Raw genomic sequence first — 17129 nt, forward strand, 5'->3', positions numbered from 1 at the left:
GCTAATGTGTATTTATGTATATATATGTATGTATGTACGTCATTGTCTAACATGGTCGTTAAGGATCATCCTTGAGGAGGAATGATTTTTTATGCAGGTGAATGGCATGAAGAATTTCCTAGAATCAAGTTGACATAATAGCCCGAACAAATATATGATATCATGTGGATATGAATTGATATTACGTGTCTATTATATGCCTATGTTTATGTTATAGCAGGTAATGTTGAGGGATACATTAGTGGAATGAAAGCAATTCAATATGCGACATGTTGGGACAAGCATGGATGGTGGAAAGACACTAGAAGTAAGGTTTCCTAGTAGAGACAATGTGGTTTATGGATGTGAAATACTACTGTTGTGTATGTGTTGTACATGATGTACCTATGGTGTTGTGTGCCTATTGCATATATGGTGTTGTGTATGTGGTGTATATGTAGTGCTATGTACATATGGTGTTCTGTACATGTTGTATATGCGGTTATATGTACATAGGGTGTTGTGTACGTGTTGTATATGTGGTGTTGTGTACATATGGTGTCGTTAGCATGTTGGATATATGGCGTTGTGTACGTGTTGTATATGTGGTGTTGTGTAGATATGGTGCCGTCGGCATGTTGGATATATGGTGTTGTGTACATATGGTGTCTTGGGCATGTAGATATGTGGTATTATGCACATGTGGTGTTGTCTACATGATGTACATGTGGCGTTGTGTGCATGTGGTGCTATGTACATGTTCTACATGTGGCATTGTGTGCATGTGGTATTGTGTACATGTTGTGCAGGTGGTGTTGTGTACATTGGGTGTTGTGTACATGTTGTGTAGGTGGTGATATGCACATTGGGTGTTGTGTAAACATTGTGGAGGTGGTGTTGTGTACAAGTGGTACTGTGTACATGTTGTATATGCGGTATTGTGTACACATTATACATATTGTGTTGTGTATATTTGATATGGTGTTACAGTTATTGTGTAGTCATTCTATCTTGGCATGTGTATCGATGGTATTGTACGATGTGTGCGTATATATATTGTGGTGTAAACTAGGTGTAGTTATATGTGTCGTGTTGTACACCAAGTGTAGGTGTATGTGCGGTGTTGTATGTCGGGTGTAGATGTATGTGTTGTGTTGTACACCAGGTGTAGGTGTATGTGTCGTGTTGTACACCAGGTGTAGGTTTATGTGTCATGTTGTACACCAGGTGTAGGTGTATGTGTTGCATTCTACATTTTGTATGTGTATGTGTTGTATAGTGTGATGAGACAGGAAGGTATGTGACTATCCAGGCCTTGTTGTTATTATTGAGGGTTGAGGCAGTTTAGTCTTTGGATGTCCTTTTTTATTGATATTGAGGGTTGAGGTGGTTTAGTATTGGGATACCCTTATTGCTATTGAGGGTTGAGGTGGTTTAGTATTGGGATACCCTTATTTCTATTGAGGGTTGAGGTGGTTTAGTCTTGGGATACCCTTGTTATTGATATTGAGGGAGGAGGCAATTTAGTCTCTAGATTCTCTTGTTACTTAAAGAGAAGAGAAGGAACTAGGTGCTTTCCGAGTTTGGAAACAAATTCAGTGTGTGTACGAAAATAATAAAGAACAAAGGCAAAAGAAAATAATCATAGAAAGATAAGTATCTGTATTTTATTTCAATTTTTAATAATGCATGTGAAATATGATTATGATTTATGATGGTTGTGTTTTAATCTAACCAGATATGATATGTTTATACATGATGATTTGATCAAATACTTGTTGTGATAGGAAGCAAACAAAATTACAAGTGTACCTCACTGATGAGCCACCAATGAGGTATGATTTGAATTAGTTTCAATTCCTTTTATTCTAATGGAAATTATGTGCTTGGTACAAGAAGCAGGGAAATGCCCAGTTGGGTGGTTGGAATTGACTGCGAGAATTAGTAGCAACAACAAAAGGAATTGGAACAGGAAGCAGTATGTTGGTGAAGCACTTTAGGAGCAGGGCCATTGTGGGACATTAGTACCCAATAGTGTCCATTGATTTCCATGAGCATGCTATGACCAGTATGATGGTTTTGAGGCAGGGATATGCCTCAGTTTTTTGACCTTCCAATGCGAGGAAACCTTTTCAAGTGATGGACTGCCCGGGATAGGGTATGCCAGGGAACTTGAAGGAGTGTGAATCTATTGAAGGGGTTGGAAGAATTTCCTAAGGGACTATGTATCAGATCAGTGAAGGTCGTAGATGGATTTTTTTTGTCATTAGCATTGCCAAATGGAATCAAATGCACACTATGAGTGTGCCCTGGAACAAGGAGCCTGTAGCTGTTCAATGAGATGACAAGTAGTGCAAGATTGTAGTGCTTGACATTGGATGCATCTTTGACTTTGGAAGTGGATTCTAGATTTCCTGGGAAGGAGGTGAATCTTGGTACTACTTTGAGGGTGGAGGTGTGAGCCTCCAGACTCCCTTGTTGCAGATGCAGGCATTGTATCCTTTTATTTTCTAGTTGAGTAAATGTGCATATGTATATATGTGTATTTTATTGTAAATATTGTATTGAGATGGATTTATAATGCTCTGTAGACATTATGGTTATTTATTGGTTGAAGCAAATGTGAATAAGTATATGTGGTTGTTATTGTAAATACCATAATGAGTTGTGTTATAAATCTCCAATAAGTGGTATGGTTGTCATGTGTCATGTCTTTCATGATGGTTTTCTTTTGAGCAGGTTGTTCATTGTAAATATTGCAACAAGCTAAGTTGTAAAGCTCCATAGGTATAATGTTTTTTTCTTTCAATGGTTTTCTAGTTGTATGTGTCATATAACATCGAGGACGATGTTCCCTAAGGGGGAGGGGTTTGTAACAACATCGGGTTAAAATTCATGTAATAAAGTTAATAAAGGAAAAATAAGACCAAGGTCATGGGACATGTATTCCAAGATGAATGTTGGGAAAAATATCTTAGTGGGCATCACTTGATGTGTTTATGGCTAAGGGACAATTGGAAAAGGCAATGGAAAAGGATCTGGAAAGGAAAAATGGCATTAAATGGAATTTTATTTATGAAAATAATGGAAAATAAGAGAAAAGGAAGGTGAAAGGTCACAGGTTGCATGTGAGGAGGAAATTGAGGGAAAATAATGGAAAATGAAGAAAATAGAGGCCTCATTAATAAAAAAGATTCTAAGGATCAGTTCATTGACTTTTGTGAGTTCAATTTTGGAATTAGTCTCAGAGAGGAGAAGGGCACCATGAGGAGAAGGAAAGAAGGCAAGCAAAGGAAGGACAAGGAAATCAAAGGAAAGCAAGGATCAAGCAACTTCAATTTGGAATACTTGCAGGTAATAGGTTGCATGTATGATTTCCCATCTAGTTTTAACATGCATGGTATGTGCATGTTGGTATTTGGTTCTTTTTCTATCATTGGCATGGATTTTGTCGGGTTTTGATAGTGGATTTTAGCCTTTCCTTGGAGTTTCCAGATAGCCATGATGTGATGGGACTTTTATTAGTTTGAGATTTGGATTGCCAAAAGGCTTTGAATATGGGTGAGGTGGTCTCAGGAAAATTACTAAAGGCCTAGATCAAGAAGCTTCAATTGGAATACTTGCAGGTAATAGGTTGCATGTATGATTTCCCAACTAGTTTAAACATGCATGGTATGTGCATGTTGGTATTTTGTTCTTTTTGCTATCATTGGCATGAATTTTTTCAGGTTTTGATAATGGATTTTAGCTTTTCCTTGGCATTTCCAGATAGCCATGGTGTGATGGGACTTTTATTGGTTTGAGATTTGGATTGCTAGAAGGATTTGGATCTTGGTGAAGTGGTCTTTGGAAAATTCCTAAAGGCCTAGGAATCCCTTAACTGGTAATGGAGGGATACATAGTAAATCTTGAGGGCAGAGATGGAAATTTACTTAAGGTATTGGAGAAGAAATTATGAGGCATCCAAGCTCGGTTGGGTTTTTTTATCTTCACACCTGTTTAGGTGAGATCGTGGTATGGTGAAGGTGGAGGTGGTTTAACCTATGGATTCCCTTGGTTGTTTATGGATTAGATTACACTTGGTTGTTTATGGATTGGATTATCCAATGATATCTCACATTCATGCTTGGAATATGGCATGGGGGTGATTGACTAAATGCATAATTTGGTTCAGCCAATTTATTATCGAGTGGTACATGGAAGTCCTGAACCTGGTTGGATTTTGCCTATGTTTAATAAGATGTAATTTTCTCTTGATTTTGATGAGAAAATATACTTTTTATGATGTGGCTTTAATGGTTGTTCTCTCATTGTTATTTATCTAGTTATATGCTATTTAGAAGTATGGTTATATGACAGTTCTTAGTCATGTCTCTTTTCATGTTTTTACTTGTAACTAGATGAATAATGAATGCAATACTTAATTGGTGTTATGAAAGCTAATGTGAGAAGGCAATGACCCTTCTTGTTAAACCTCGGATAAGTTTTCAGATCCTTATGTTTAAACTTGCATTCATGACCTGAAGGTTGCATGTTCATCATGTGTTTGATAGAATGAATGTTATGGTTGGTCTTGGTTAGGTCAATTCCTTGATCAATATTTGTGTTACAACATTTCACTTGGTGTCATTTATTGTCTCAGAAAGTCTCATTAAGTTCTGGGCAATGGTTTGGAGACTAGTTTTGAAAAGGTCTTAAATCTCGTAGTCTCTTAAATCTCATAGTCTCTGGTACATAACTAGTTGAAAAACGTAGTAGTCTCTCCCTTACAGGCATTGTGGGAGTGACTGGAGATATTTAGTCACATGCATGCTTGTCATGGGAGCGTCTTGGGGTTTAATTCATTGAAAGGATAGGTTAACTTAGGGGGTTGGGCACATGGAGTGGTGGATTAGCTCTTGGGGGTCTTGCAGTGCCTGAGGGAGGTCTGTAAGGTCTTGTTTTGTTGACTCCATTTCCTTAAGGTCATATAGGAGGTTGAGTCTTATCATAGTGACCCTCATCTCATGTTTACCCTGGGAAAGCTACTGAAAGTGGGTAGATATGAGAGGAGGTGGTTATAGGATACTAGTTATTCAACATGCATTGTACATAAGTGGCCAAGCATGCAAGGAGTGTTGGAAAAAAATAATTTTTTTGAGATAATTTTCCCATAAACTCAGACTTTTTGGAGAATTGATGCTTAGTGCTTTGCAAAGGGATTATGGAAAAGTGTTCATGGATGTTTATTGATCTGGTTTGCAGGCCTATTGAACAGATGTGACAAAATGGCCTATAACACACCCAGTTCTAGTAGATGTTGAAACTCTTTCTTCACCACACTTGCTTCTATAACAAACTAACTTTTCAACACAATGTTTGTCAATGGGAAATTTGGAAATAGTTGGATCTCATGCTCCACTTCCCTCTTAAGTGGTAATCATTTAGGCTACCAAACCACATCCCTTTATGCCTATAACAACACTTTTAGTTGTTGGTTTTTTCCATAGTACACCCCTCTAGGGATGCATTGCCTCTTAACAACACTTATACAAAATAATTTCTCTTAAAACCTATAAAACATACTTATTGCTGGAACTAATAAATTTCTTCTCTTGGTTAGAACTTACTAGTGAAAGTTTTGACTTTTCTTTATGTGCATTGATGGTGAACAATTTTCCATCGTCGACAAGCTGATAGGCTAGTTGGCTCTCTGCATGAATATTGCATCTTGCATGTAAATGCAAGCACTCTCAAATATGACTCCACATACATCAAGGGGAGACACATCTAGTTCTACTTCATCAATAAAATCAACATTGATAGCAAATCTAATTTTGCACTATTTTGTTACCTTCATTTCTACATCCTTATTTACCCATCATAATGTATATGGGCTTGGATGATCACAAAATTATAATCCCAGTTTCTTGACCAACTCTGCTACAATGATATTTTCTTGAGATCATGAGTCAAACAAAGCATTAATATTTGTCTTCTTGATCTATATCTTTATATGGATTAGTTTAGAAATTTCTTTCGCTTCCTATTGTTGAAGGCTACTTAGATTCACCTCCTTCTGCATAGATATACAAATTATCTTCTCATCCACATATGAGTTTCTTTCAAATTGGTTGCTCGAATCAATGGCCATGAGATTCTTCTTCTTATTATATTTCTTTTTGTTTTTTGGGTTGAGATTTGGATGCAACTTCTAGCACTTATCCTCTGTATGGTTCTCAATGTTGCAGTGGTTACAGTGGTTGCAGTGGTTGTTGGGATCTTTGCACTAATGTGTGGTGACTACTATCCTTTTACCTTTTCCCCCTTTCTTCTTCTTCATCCCCTACTTATAAGTGCCTCGTTTCTCCTTTCGCTTCAATCCACTTGATTTCGATTCCTTTAGGGCTATATTCTCTAGGTATTGTGCCTGTACACAAGCCTCATCCACTAATTTTGGCTTGAACAACTTCACTTGCTCCCACATATGGTGGTGTAGACCCGCCAAAATAATTCAGGAGTACATCTGGGTTCTTTGGGGAGATACCTATCATTATGACCATCTTTTTGAACTATGTTGTGTACTCCTGCATGCTTTTCCTCGTATTTTTCCTGCAATAATTCCATGAGATCCACTAGTCCTCTACATACCTAATAGGGTAAAATTGTGACTTAATGAGAATTTTAAAGTCCTCCCACTTACTCACTAGAGGTTATTCATCCAAAGTTAGGGACTTTGTGTGGATTTCCCACCAAGTCAGGGCATGGCCCTCTAATTTTAGATGCGTAAATGAAATATTTTGTTCTTCCTCAATGTGATGGACACTGAAATACACTTCCAGTTGCTTAAACTAGTGATCTAGCTTTATATCACCAATCTCACCATGGTAAGGCTTGATGTCGACCTCTACCTCCTTTTTGCATAGTGTGTATAATTAATTCATGGCACACGAATTGGGTTAATCTTTTTTGGTTTATTTCTTCATTCAATTCTCGTATTATTCCTGATCTTCTGATCTCATGTCCTTTGCATTAGAACTCCCATCTTCTTCGAATATCCAAAGCTTATTACTTAGGGCTACCATGAAGATATCTATATTGCGATTTATATTTGCAGCTTGTTGTTCCAATGACGAAAACTTTTCCTCTGTAAACCTACTCTGATACCAATATGATCCATAAAATACCATGGATATTATACTAGAGAGTTCATCACAACAGATCTGATAAAATGATACTTCAAAAATACGCAATATACACTATTGCATTTTTATATCTCTTTAGAATTATAGTTTTGTAGATTAGTGTTGATAGAATATGCATGCGGATAAAATTTATGATGAAAATAGAGAATGATGAACATATGCTCATAGAAACAATTGACACAATATATGACCTAGGAAACACTTTCGGGAGAAAAACCGAACTAGAAGGTGAGGTCGATCCACTCTATTTTTTGAATAAAAATATGGAAGTGAGTACAAAGAATTATGGCCTATGGCTTGTGGGCTACTACAGTGCACAAATCCTCACTGTGTGCTATAAATCCTATCCCTTCTAGCTATTTTTGCTCAACTGTGGAACAAATGCACTTGAAAGAATGGAAGCCCTTTTCCACCTAGTGGCCTAGTTATAACATAGCCAGATAACCTACTAGTGGTTTGGTTTGACTACCTCAACTCTTAACGAGAGTTATAATATAGACTCTTCTAGAGTCTTGTACATCATAATCACATGGATATCCCATTTTTCATGAATAATTATGGCTGACATGGCATCCCCTTGAATTATGGTGGTGGAAACTAGATGGTCAAATTTTGAGTGGCATCACTTTCACATATTAAGTCTCATTGATGTGGTTCTTGCGTCATTGGAAATCTTTTTGTGTGTAGAATTGGAAAAACAAGTGCAAATCTAAACTAAAACAAATTTACCCCCAAAAAAATTCATTTGATGCTTTAAAATGATCCTAGAAGGTTTCATACCCCAATTTCCCAAATTGGGTCTCACCTATAAAAATGATCCTAAGAATTGGTTCCTTCACTTTTTCCAGTTTGGAACCATCAAGATGGATGGAAAAAAATATAATTATCCAATATGGTTCACACCTTCCCATTTTGGAAGGATTTTTCCCCAAAATATTCTACTGAATGAGGTGAGGAAATTTTTTGTCCACCTTCTTTCAAGTGTACCAATTATTTTTGCCTGGAAATTGTCCTTTCAACCCAACCTGCCAAGTTTATGTTTCCCTTGTATTTTAGTATAGGCCACTTTTGGAAAAATATATCGTCTATCAACTCTATCAGAGAATCTGATGTTAAATCCTATAGAAAATGTAGGACCTTTTCCTCTTCCTAATCTAACATGAAAGGTTCATAGAGTTTTAGATTCTCTACATTCAAAACTGAGTAAATGTGAATGTATGGTAGTAAACTAAGTCGATAGGCATTATCACCAACCTTTTATAGTATCTGAAAGGGACCATACCTTAGAGCCTTGATTATCATATAGGGCCAATGTATCCTCTCCTTAATCAACAGTAGTCATACTTTTTCTCCCACCTTGAACGACTTCTCTTTTCTATGCTAGTCATGACATGCCTTATATTTCTCCTGTGACTTTTGTAGTGTCTCTTGTACCTATATATGGATCTACCTAGTTTTCTCTATAAAATTTTCATCTCGAAGGAGCCTCCTATAAGATCTTCTCTCACATCTCCTTGCTACCCATATGCAATGTCCAAAGGTGAATGTGGTAAATATCCAAAACGTGTTCAAGTGGGGACTTTCCTGTAAAAGTGTAGACTGATATGTTGTAAGAATGTTGTATATATACTAAATTTTCATGCCAAGTGTTCAAATTCTTATGGTTATATCCCTTTATAAGTTGCACCATAGTCCTGTTGACTACTTGTGGCTACCCAACTATCTGTGGATGGAATGTTCTATATCTCTTCTACTTTGTGTCCATCCTCTCCCACAATGTAGTCCAAAATTCACTAAGAAATATTGTTTCCTTGTATGAAATGATGCTCCTTAGTATCCCAAAGTTCACAAAAACTTGTCCAAACAATAAGTTTTATGCTTCTTTCCCACTTATGGTCTTTCTATAGATCCCCTAAACATGCATCTCGATGAATTTGTTAACTACCACAAACACATAATCACCTCCCTTGGTAGTTGTTGATAAACTTTCCATAAAGTCCATGGAAATTCTTTCCCAAGTATGGGTGGATACAGGTAAGGGATGATATAGACCCTGTGTCCTATTTCTAGGCTTGCTGGTACATTAGAGCATGCATACTCATATGAATCTAGCTACCTTCTCTTGCATATTAGGAAAATACATATACATCTACAAGTTGGCCATGATCTTCCCTACAACAACGCTCCCTAGAACCTTGGAGGTGTGAGTATCTATAATCAGTTGCAATCACACAGTTTTAGGAATACATAGCTTATCCTTTTTGTAGAGTAACCCATCTTGGATATGGTAGCCAACAATTTCGTCACCATTGTACACATGAATCTCACAATGGAACTATGTCTGCACCTCCTTAAAGTATTGATCCTATGAATATGCCTCTTTCTATGCATCATGGGTGAACGGATCCATGGGCATTAGAGTTCCCAAACCTGTGATATTTGGTGTGAATGGCCTTGAAAGCTTGTTGTCCAAATTGTTTGTGATTCCCTTCTTATATTTAATCACTACATGAAACTGTGGTATAAACCCCATCCACTTATAATGCTTGGTATTTTGTAGCTTAATATTGGCTTGTAAGTATTGTATTGATTGGTGATCTATGTGGATTATTACATCCTTTCCCATCATGTAATTGTTCCACTTCTTCACATCTTGCACTAGGGCATAAATCGCCTCGTCATTGATAAGATAGTTAAGAACCGTCCCATGAAATACTTCATAATTTTAGCATACATCCTTCCTCCCTGCTTCAAGACCACTCCCATAGCATACCCACACGCATCTGTCTCCACCTCCAAGGGATGCTACAATTTTAGTAACGCCAGAATAGGTGCTTGACCAATCTTCTTCTTTAGCTCCTCAAAATGCCTTTATTGTCCCTTTCCCCATTGGAAACTCTTTCCACTTATTTTTATGGCGTGAATAGGTGCTTCTACCACTGAAAATGAGGCTATGAATTTCCTTAGGTACTATTTTGTCCCAATGAAAGTCCCAACGTCAAAAACATTAGTAGGCACTGGCCATTTCATGATGGTCTCGATCTTGGTAGGATTTATCTTCAACTCTCCTCCACCTATCACCTACCCTAGATACACCAAATATTATTGTAAAAACTCACATTTCTTGAGATTTGCTAGTAGCTAATGCTTATTTAATGTCTCAAACACCTACGTCAATTGTGAGTTGTGTTCCTCCTAGGTGGCACTATATACCATTATATCATCCAAATAGACAATAGTAGATGAATCTATAAAAAGGCGTAGTGAATCATTCATCGATCTCATAAACATAGTTCATGCATTACATAAGCCAAATGGCATGACTAACCACTCATACAAATCTTGCCTAGTTTTAAAGGTTCTATTTCAAGTATCTTCTTCTTTGAATTGAACCTAGTGATATCCAGACTTCAAGTCCTACTTCGTGAACTATCTCACTTGTTGTAATGGATCCAACATATCATCTACCTTGGGAAAGGGGTACCTGTTCAATGCCTTGTAACCAATAAACATCCACCAAGTCCCATCCTTCTTTGGTACATTAATGATGGGTGACCCACATGGTGATGTACATGGTCAAATGACACCTTGGTCAAACAAATGTTGCAATTTTTTCTTCACCTCACTTGCTTCTATAAAAAACTAGCTATGTATCCCAATGTATGGCAACATAGAGTCCAACAATAACTAGATCTTGCGCTCCATTTCTCAATCTTTGGTTGTAACCATCTAGGCGCCTGAAACACATCCATGTATTCCTGTAGTAACTCTTCCAGTTGTTATTTCTGTTTCTTATTACACCCCTCCAGGGATGCCTTGCCTCTTACTAACTCATCTACATATTGATTTTATCTTAAAATCAATAAAACGTACATCTTGTTGTTATTATGGAAAATACCTCCTCATTGGCTCATAGGAGAAGACCAACCTGGATTGGAATTAAACCATAATTTGCAGGCCTATTTTCCATAGTAACTCACCCAAAAAATTGGTAGAATGCATGCTAACACAGTTCAGTGGACCAGTAGATCATGTTAACCTAGAAATACACGCTCTATTACTTTAGTAAGGTCGTGTTACCTAACTTTCATAAGATCGTGAAGGAAAATCACGAGTTAAATCACTGTGACTCTGTCATTTACTCAAATTTGACTCTAAAAAGATGGAAGGAATCACATCAAACTCGTCTTTAGAAGTTGCCTATCCTGACAGAAACTATTATGCAGGGAAAGAGAAATAAAGTAGAAGAAAAATTCTCTAGCCTTTTGGCTTTTACCCAAAGTGAACTAGTGATGAAATTGGAAAAATAAGAGCCTCCCATTACGTATATATTGGAGGCTAGGCCATGTAATGGGGATCAAAATCCATGCATTGTTTCGCTACCAAGATACTGCTGAGAGGGTTATTAAAGAGTTAGGACCCAGAGGAAGGCCTGTTGCAACATCTTATAGTTGTAATATTTCTTCATTGATTAATAATATAGATTCACTATTATTCTGTCTATTTCATGGTCTAATGCTCACATTTTTACATGTTTACACTTTCATGAACTAGATTAACTCTTTACTATTGATGCATTCAAATTTTATATGTTTTTATATGTTAGCACCTTGAATTGTTAAGGTTCATGTATGTTGTGTATCACTTGTTGTACATCTTATTTTTTGATCCATCCTTAGAGTTGGTTGAGGGTTCCTTCTCTACCACACTGACTGCTTCAAAAAAAATGCGCAAAGGATAAGCAGGTAACTACTCACTTTTTCTTTGTCAATTCTTGTCTAGATTTGGCATGGTTGAATTTTTCTTGCTTGAACAACTTCAGATCCCTTGATTTGGCTTCCTTAGGTCCTGTTGGACCTCAAAACTACTCTCTCCTTGAGAACTTTTCTCACTTACTTCTCTTTTTTTCCATAAAAGACAAATCCCCATCACTGATAAATGATAGATTTTGTCTCAAGGAGGACATTAAATGATTTACATTTTATACTTTTATGTTTTTGCTATTTGAAATAAGTTTTTGCAAATTAGCCACGGAACGCAACCTATTCTACAACTAACTGTGTGTTCCCTAATTACTTCCATGGTTAAACATGTTACAGGTGTCAAATGAAGAAATCGGCCACATGGGCATCTCTGGAATTGTCTCGACATGGATCCTATCCTAGTCACCCAGCCCAGATCGATGAAAAAGCCATCTCAAGACCACAGTCAAAGGTGGAGTCAAACGTATGAAACCTGAAAGAAATAGGCCTCTTTGTCTACCCTTTCATGGTTAATTAATAAATCTAACAAATTTGTTGAAGCATTAACTCGGATCAGCCACCTGTGTCAACAGTTCTGTGAAACCACCTTGTTCGAATCCAAGTCACCTGTAGCTGATCAAACATTTACGCAGACTAGTTGTGATACATGTAGACCACCTGTAGCTAATTTTCCTCAAAAGACAGTTATGAATATTTTCTTTAAATACCAATTGAACAGAACTAGAGGGAGTTTGAAGTTTTTGATGTATTAAGTTTAAACTTATCATCTCTATAATTTTGGACTTTTGTTCCTATTTTATATACAAAGCCGTGTGTTGACTAATGATCATTTGAAGGAGAATTTTGAATTAAATTAGCAGCTCAACCTAGTGAGTTGCAAAGGGACCCTACGCTAAAGGAGGTTTTATTTTCATTTGTTTTATGCTTTCTGTTCGGTTTTAAATTCCTCATTTACTTTTAGCAGTGTTTATAGCTTAGGTTGATTTCTTGTAGTTTGATTTCTTTTAGTTTTAATAAGTAGCATAATGTTAGAATTGAATTGTGCAGTCTTGTTTCCCCAATCCAATTTATAAAGGAAACAACTTTGTTTCTAAACAGAGTAAGATTGAAAGTAATAAGGATGCACTGTTGATTAGCTTACTCACTATTTTTGTTATTTATTTCTTAGTTCAGGTTGTCCATGCATTGTATTAATGAATGATTTTGGTCACCATTTCGAGCTGATATACATCCTAAACTAAATGGTTGAGCATTCACTTTACATAAGGGTTGAAACCAATCAGTTACCTTCTGCATGTTTTTATTTAGTTTTTACTAGATCATGAAGTACAGAAGTTGCCTGAATTCCATCCCAAGTAGGTTATCTTCCAAAATTTAGGGTTAGAGTTTTTAGAAGTACTTCAGTTAATTTCATTCTCTGTATTTATTCCAACATGAATTACAACTTTACCTTCTAGTTTTAAGAGTTATTCATGAATTACGATTGAATGAGAAGATAAGATAGATGCTCTATTTTTCTTTCTTTTAACTTAAATTTTGACTAGTTTTAAGCTCTTGGTTCACCTTTAGGAAATTTATCTTTAGTTTCTCATAGTTAAAATTGTACATCATTAGGAATCAAAGAACAAAAAACCCCAAAATAATATAAAACAGAAAACAACGAAGTAAAAAGGGTTAACTAACACATACAGTGCACTACACTTCATCAGATTACGAGCCTCTGTTGATAATTTATGCAAAGAAATTTAGGACACTAAATTGACTAAACATTTTGGCGCCATTGTCGGGGAAGTGTAACTAGGTAACCTTATCTCTTACATTAAAAAAATATGATATGCATAGAGAAAGAGACTATAGGGTTAGATTTATAGCTAGAGGCAGGAGTTCAATTTCTACAACACCATCTACTCCACCAAGAAGAAGAAGAGATACACCTCCACCTCAATCTCATACTCCTAGCCATTGAACTCCTGAAATTCTAGTGGCAGAAATCCAATCAAAAGAATATCCTACTTCATCTAGCAAGGTAGTCCTAGAGGAGAAAAATCTTGGGTCTCGAACAACAGGAGTAGCCTTTTTCACCTCCACAGGGGAGAAATTTTAGTTGAATAATTAGGAATACCTAGTGAGGAAGAAGAAGTAGAACCTCTCTCCCATATCCCATTAATAGAAGAACCAGAGGAAGATAAAGTAACCTTGCAGGTTAAACCTTATACTGACTCTGAAAAAACTATAATGGCAGAAGAAGGAGAGGATGGAGAATTCACAATATTTGGAGGAAGGGGTAGAGGAAGAGGTAGAGGAAATAATGGAGGAGGTAGAGGAAATAATGGAGGAGGCAGAGGAAATAGGGAAATAGATCATTCTTTTGGATTCCCTATAGTGGATGAAGAAACAAATGCCACAATGAAAAATATCTCACCTTCTATCCTCCCAAATTTCCATGGGTTAAAAAGTGAGGATCCTGAAACATTTTTATTTGATTTTGAAGTCTTGTGTAGAACCTTTGATTATCTAGAAGAGTCTCAAAAACTTAAGCTGTTTCCTTCAACACTGAAAGGAGCTGCTTTGAAGTGGTTCATGGGGTTAGTCACTCAGTCCATTAGAACATGGAATGACATGAAAAAAGTGTTTTTGGATAGGTATTTCGATTATTGCATGCTTACCAATCACAAAGATGAAGTGTTCAAAATGATGCAAAGAGAGGATGAAAAATTAGAGGATTTGATTGAGAGATTCAACTATAATTTGAAAAGAGAAAAGTTGGACAATTTAGATGAAGATACCTTAAAAGATCTTTTATTAAAAGCCATTAGAGATGAGTGGATAGATATCCTTAACATGATGGGGAAGGGAGATATCTCTCAACTCCCATTAAATGACATAGGATAATTATGTGTTCATCTCTCAAGAGGGAAATCCAAAACTGGGAAAGGTCCAAGAGATCCTTCTCTTGTTAGAGTAAATAAATCTACAACTGGATTAGTGAGTAGGGCAGAAATTGGTAATATGATTGATGAATTCAAAACAGATATTCTAGGGAGTCTTGGTGAGAAAATAGAAACCCTTAAGTTGCAAAAAAAGCATAAAACCGAGGCTGATGCTTTAGCTATTTTTTGTCCAAAATGCAGAAGAGAATTCCCTTTGGATGCAAAAATTATAGAGACTTGTATGATTTTCTCAGAGAATCATGAAACCAAAGGTTGTCCTTTGATTCCAGGTGTTAAGGCTGTTATTCAAGAAGAAACAGTTCCAAATTCAGCAGAACCTTTTTGCTTTGTCTCTAGAAAACCTTGGCAAGGGCCACAAAATCAGGGATTTAACAATCAAATGTATCTTCAGCCCCCACCAAATTGGAATTCTTAGCAGCAACCTTGGCCTCAACCTCAATCTCAACCTTGGCCTCAACCTCAATCTCAATCTCAACCTTGGGCACAAGGAGTAAAAAATCCTTATGGGAGATTTTCTCAATATTATCAATATCCTCCATCATATTAGATTTATCCTCCCTCACACATTCCACAACAAAATCAGCAACCACAACTTCAAAATCAGAACCCTCAACTTTCATTACCATTTCCCCAACAAATTCCACAACAAAACCAAAATCCTTAACTCTTACTACCATTTCAGCAGAGACCAAATCCGCTACCTACCCAACCATTACCAAACCCCAACAATAAAAATCCTCAGAATACTTACATGGTGGAAGGACAACAATTTCCAACTTATATGATCACTCCTCTAGATCCCAATGATGTTCAACTAAGATCTGGTAGGGTATTAGAAAAGGAAAGGCCTTCTGTAGTTATCCAAGAACAAGACAATTCTGAGGAAGATTCTCTACAACCTAATAAACGTTTTGAGGGAACATCTCTCCAAAACCAAAATACTGAAAATGAAAAACAAAGATAAACAGTGAACTCAACTCCTATCATTGAGCAGCCAGTATCTACTTCTGCACCTCCTTTTCCTGAAAGATTACAAGTTGATAGAGGAGTAGAAAAGCAGATCGTGTTGCCTAATTATGGTTTTCTAGATGAATTAAAAAATGTTTGTATCAAATTTCCTTTGTTACAAGCCATTAAGGAGATTCCAATCCTAGCCAAAACAATAAAGGAGTTGAGCATAAAGAAACCAAGAAGAAAAGCAAAAGAAACAAAAAGAATTCACTTGGTAGGAAAAATAGCAGATATAATGATGGGAAAAATTGCCATAAAAAAATATGTAGATCCAGGAAGTCCAATTGTGAAAACACATATCAATGGAGTTGAAATTCCAAATACATTGATTGATTTAGGGACAACAATCAACATCATGAGCAAACAAACCATGGAACAGCTCAAGCTTCCTAATCTTCTTTACACACCTACATTACTACAATTAGCAGACAGATCTGTAATCAAACCAGATGGAGTGTTAGAAGATATTTCAGTATCCTTAGATTCTTGGGAACATCCTGTTGATTTTATGACCTTGACCCCCAAGAACAATCTAGGAGTATATCCACTCATATTAGGAAGACCTTGGTCGGCCATAGCTGATGCTGTCATTAGCTGTAGATCTGGTGATATGTATATTTATGATGGGAATTCAACAAAGAAATTCACTCTATATCCTCCAACAAGAACAATCATAGAAATAGATGACAAAGAATGGATTGATGATGAAAATGACATTCAACTTCTCTTTACTATTTCAGATATTAGTGAAGATATTCAAATCCTAAATACAATGGAAAATTTTGAATCATCTCTAGAATATGAACATGATCAATTTCAAGAAAAATCCAATATTGAATATTTGTCATCTAGCCAGATGTCCCTTTATTCTATGGAAGAATTTGGTAGCTCTACAGTTGAAATCTTTCCAGGGAGAACATTAAACATAAACAATAACTTGGAGACATTACAACAGGAAAAGCTAATCAAGACATTACAACAACATTCTGTTGCATATGCATGGGAATATATTGACATGAAAGGAATTAGTCCTAAGACTTGTATACATCACATCTACGTTGAGGAAAATTGTAGACCTATTAGACAACCTCAAATAAGGATGAATCTGAATCTTAGGGAAATTGTGAAAGAAGAGCTGCAAAAACTGCTGAATGTAAACTTCATTTACCAAATTTCAGACAGCCAATGGTAAATGGAGCGTGTACATTGATTACCGAGAATTGAATAAAGCTACCCTTAAA

This window comes from Pinus tabuliformis, chromosome 9 (genome assembly GCF_031772625.1).
Source record: "Pinus tabuliformis cultivar Carrire ecotype Pingquan chromosome 9, CPIR1, whole genome shotgun sequence".
Taxonomy (NCBI): Eukaryota; Viridiplantae; Streptophyta; class Pinopsida; order Pinales; family Pinaceae; genus Pinus; species Pinus tabuliformis.